Source organism: Heteronotia binoei, chromosome 2, assembly GCF_032191835.1.
Source record: "Heteronotia binoei isolate CCM8104 ecotype False Entrance Well chromosome 2, APGP_CSIRO_Hbin_v1, whole genome shotgun sequence".
Lineage (NCBI taxonomy): Eukaryota > Metazoa > Chordata > Lepidosauria > Squamata > Gekkonidae > Heteronotia > Heteronotia binoei.
In genome coordinates this window covers 113080771-113086039 of record NC_083224.1, presented here as the reverse complement: position 1 = coordinate 113086039, position 5269 = coordinate 113080771, and positions in this window count along the sequence as shown.

The window sequence follows — 5269 nt, the reverse complement described above, 5'->3', positions numbered from 1 at the left end:
TACAATAAGCAATAGTTTGAATGCTGTTATGGTTTATAAATGTGATCACTTTTTTAGTGCATTTTTAACATACAGCGTTGCATGTATTTTGAAGCTCTTTTAAAAATCCGTAGTTCATTTTGTTCTGAGACACAAGATTGTGGTAGCCATTGCTCCATAAATATGAGATCACACACAATTGACAGCCCCCAGCTTGCAGTGTGGTTCTTGTATACCAGCTGCACAGCTGTGGCCCAACCAAAGCTAATCTTGGCTTCATGACCCTGTTGAGTTGTACATTACCCTTGAGCTGAAACCATTATAATGTCACTTTGCATCTGTCTTGATAGCACTGCAATGTGCAAGTTGTTATGAAAGTACTGCTTGCAGCTGTGACCTGCCTTCCTATAAAGGCAACATAAAGATATTACTGTAAATAGCCATTGTTTAATTTAAATGCTATAAAAACCAATGTGTTTATATACGGATTATTTACTTTTTAGAGAGGATATGTGGAATACTGCATGTGCTGTTTAGTAATTGGGTACTGTTCTAGATGTGGTCAGAGATTTTCCTCTCCTAAAAGCCAGTGCTTTTCTTAAAATCACAAACAGACAAGATAATTGACTGAGAAATAATGTTGCTAGCTCCTTGATAAAGATTTTGCCAACAGGCTACTGGAAAGGTGCTTTTCTGTATATTTGATTTAGTTCAGTAATGAAAATCTTACAGTTGAGCCAGTTGATTTGAATTGACTGCTAGCTAGATGTGTGCATTTCCTTTATTAATTACAGTAATTATGAAAATGGGGTGTATCATTAATATGAAAACAAAGAAGTTTCCCATCTAAACAGTCTACATTGAGAAAAAGCAATGATTTTCCTTCATTTTATTTTGGTTTATTTTGACATTGTAGTCTCTGCCTCTATTGGTTTCACTTCTACAAGGCATCCAGCATTTCTTAGTAAAGGTGCAAAAGGAGAACACAGTGTTCCTTAGCAGGAGAGGGGCTCTGGGCTTTCTTACCTGACTGTGGGCTGTAGGGACTAGGATTACATTCATGTGCAAGGCTTTTTTTTTGTAGAAAAAGCCCATCAGTAACTCATTTGCTTATCAGACCACACTCCCTGACAACCATTGTTTTGCATACGACTTTTTTGTAGAAAAAGCTCGGCAGGAACTCATTTGCATATTAGGCCACACCCCCTGACATAAAGCCAGCTGGAACTGTGTTCCTGCTCAAAAAAAGCCCTGTTTATGTGTGAGTTATTCCAGTCCTGAAGGATAGGGGTTGGAACTTTGCCTTCCACTCTCTTTCCAATGGCTGTCATGCCACTTTTTTCCTTGGAGTCTCTGCTTCTCTGTTGTTTCCAAATGTTATCCTCTGTCCAAGCAAATCTTTCCTCCTGCTGTTGCATGCCTGCCCAAATGCCTTATTTTCCTCGTGGCACTAAATGCCCTTGTGTTGTCAGTCTGACTCTTCCTCGTGCTGCTGTTCTTCAAGCCAAGTGGCTGTAGTGCTGTCTATGTTACTGCTTGGAATCTTTCCTATCAGTTCTCTCACAGACTTGAAAGTTAAAATATGGGTGCCTTTCACTGCCTCAAAAAGTGTTAGGCTGTGTCTGAAATTTGGCAATATGGCTATCCTCAGGGAATACTACAGTGGCCTTGAATTTTGTCTGATTTGGGTGGAAAACCATGACAATAGTGACATGGGTGGAGTGGCTTCTATTGAAGCCAATAGGAAATAATATACTAGAATTAGGAAAGCAAAACAGCAGTAATGAAACAAACCATAGGACAGCAAATAATGAAAGCAGTTCCTTTTGGAATTAATAACAAAAACAAAAGAAGCAAAGTCCCATGCAGTGGACTCTTTATTTTTGAATAATGTACACATTTCAGTGAATAAAAGAAGAGGCCTAAGATACACATGCTATGCAATTTGCTGTACGAAGAGGGCTGTAGAGTTTGCTGCTTCAATCTTGAATGTGCATCCTACTTGCCAGCAGAGGTCACTGTTACACATTTAGTTACTATACATAGTCCTCTATTTCCATTGGAAGTGCTTATTGGTCAGCAGTGTTGCTTCCTGATTTCTTCCCTGCATGCATGTCTCCTTTGTATGAAACCGAAATTCTCAGACTGGATCATGAAGATCAAGGGAGGGACAAACCCTGGCCTTCATATGGCTAGGTTTGAACACCCCTGTCACATTAGATTTGTGAGAGTTTACACCTCCACCTCCCAGCCATTCCAGCTTTTAAAAATATTTCTTGGAAGGAGCAACTGCTTGATTTTAGTGCTATTTCCACATGAATGTATACTAATGGTTTCATATATCGTCTGGCCTGACTGTGAGGGGATCAAGAAGACAGCAAAATACCCCTTATAGAGAAAACAATATCTTTCTAAACCTGCACCAGGAATGTGCCCAGCAGCAGGGCAGGATGCAATGACAGGAGAATATAATCGTGTTTTGTCTGAGAAAGAACGAGGACAGTTCAATTCCTCAGCTAACTCACAGGCTGCAGTTCTGAACTCCAATTGCTGCATCAGGGGCAAAGGTAGATTGAACTCTCCCTCTCCCCCGGAAGTGATGTGGAGAACTGGGCTTCAGAGATTACTAGGCATCTGGAATGCCCTCTACAAGCCCAGAACCTTCTCTTCCCAAAGGTTACGAGAGCCTTTGCCCTTGAAGCAATGTGGGAAATTCACATTGTGCCTTTCAGCATCAGCATATCTTCCATTCTTTGCTATTTGTGGGCAAAAGAAGTGCAAACCAAACAGAAAACTACTATTGGGAAGCAAAGTGACTTTCTTGTATTGTAATGAATATCCTTGCAATGCTTTTTATTTATTGCCAAAACCTTCAGCACAGCTGACACTATTTTGAGTAGCTATCTTTTGGGTTAATAACAAGGACAACCCTATCTATAACTTAAAATCAGTCTGTGAGAATCACACCAATGGTATCTTTTCTCAAGCACTGAGTCGTTACCAACCTATGGTGCGACATCACATGATGACGTTTTCTTGGCAAACTTTTTATTGAAACAACAATTGTTATTTTTGTAAATTTGCACATAGCATTACAGTCCAGTATGTCATATTTATAAAGCAGTTGCAACAATTACAGAAAGAAAAGGTACTGCAGAGCACACATTAAATCTATTGACAATAATAAATTATACATTCGTAATTTAATAGGAGAGAGGAAGAGAAACACATAACAGTCTGTCATTGAGTATTTACCATAGTTGAAGCAGTGTAACAGTTTTAGGGATCTCACCATTTTTCTGCAAATATTCTAATATGGGGAGCCAGACAGAAAAGAGTACAACTGAATCTGGATCTATTAACCTATTCATTTCAATTAACTTAGTCATTGTGTAGATATTCCAGATCTTCAAATGCCATAAAGAAAGTGATGGAGCCGATTCTGTCTTCCATTTTTGCGCTAATGCCAGTTTGGCTGCATAAATTAAAAAGGCAATTCTTTTATGATTAATAGAGGATATTTTATAATCTTTCCTTAAATTTAACAGAATGAACTCCGGAGTTAATGGTAGGCTCAAGCATGTAATTTCTTTTATTTTATTAAGTATCTTCTCCCAAAATAAAATGATCTTTGGATACCAGAACCAGCAGTGTAAATAGGATCCTGCTTGCTTACATTGTTTCCAACAATCTGGTCTAATTTGGGTATGTATAATTCTTGGCAAACTTTTTATGGGGTGGTTTGCCATTGCCTTCCCCAGTTCTCATACATAGCTAGCAACAAGTAATGCATGAAACTGGCAGAGCTATGCTGGTCTTTAAATGAGTTTTAAAGATCAAAATTGTTTTGAGAACCCTAGTCAAAATCCAGTCAAGCAATATTTCACTGAATGGCTAGTGTTACCGTGAGTCTAGAAAAACCTGGTTCATTGTTGTAAAGTTTCTGTGCAGGCCCAATGTGAGCCTGCACAGAAGACCCCCTGATGAATAAAAGTTAACAGGTCAGTGTAACTGTTTTCTCAGTACAAAACTGAGTTGTGTATGATTAAACATGCATATATTCTGCAAAAGATTGACAGCAAATGTTTGGGATATTCCTAGCAGCGTCCTCTTTTAGCAGTTGTGCTTTAGTGAACAGATGTTTTGATGGAGGTCCAGCTGCCCAAATAAGAGCGGGAATTGTGGGAAGATGGCTGCCAGCTTGTAAGATCCAGGCAGAGTATTTCCTTCCAGTTTTAGGTATTTAAAGCCTGGCTGTGTCCAGGGGCAATAACGTAAGGACCTTGGTCTTGATGGGCAAAACTGGCAGGCACCAGGCCAGAATGTTTTGTATACTTTTTGTTTTTCCTTTGTTTTCACACAGTTTTATTTAAATTTGTTTAAATTGTATTGCATTTTTTGTAAGCTACTTTGGGTACCCACTGAAGAAGAAAAAGCGGGGTAAAGATACATTCAATAAGATGAGGGACAGAAGGGGCGTCTGTGAGGGTTGACAGGATCAGTGCCCTCATCTACAGAATGAGGCAAATGGTCTCTAGGGCTAGGGCTTTCTCTTCAGTTGCAACTCAGTTGTGGAATGGCTACAGGCATGCTTGGAGGATAGCTTATTTGCCTTTAGGAGTCAGATGGAAACAGTATTTCTTAAACCAGGTTTTTAGATAATTTCTCATCCATTTTTGAAAATTTAATCCCCCTCTCTATGGCCTGCTGTGACGAATTGCACTAGGAAAGCAGGCTACTAAAATACTGCTAATCTCAGAGAGTCAGGGAGTTCAAGAGTTAATCTTCCCTTGATTAGAGAGTTTAATATGATTGGTTGCTCTACAAGCTCTCTGATTGGCCAGCATCAGCTGCTACAGAAATAAAAACAGCTGTTCTCGAGGGAAAAGTGTTTTTTGCATTTGGTCTTTCTTCTGGCTCAGTAGCCAAAGAGTTGTTTTATGAGGGAGGAGACATTTGGAGTCAGTGTTTTCTGACAGGGGAAGTCAGAACAGTCCTTCTGAAATGATAGACTTCTTTGTCTTTAGCAACTCTGAGGGAAAATTCAATTTTATTTTTTATTTTTATTTTATTTTATTCGATTTATATCCCGCCCTACCCCACCGAGGCGGGCTCAGGGCGGCTCACAACACAAAAATTTCTCAGGAAAGCTAAAAAACTGCTTTACTCAGACAATATTACTGGAAATAGGTTTGACAAGAGTTGTCTGGGCAGTTATGTGGAAACTCCCAAAAGCCAAATAGGAAGGGTTATTATTCCTTCTTGGGGAAAAGAGCAATTTCTGCAAGTG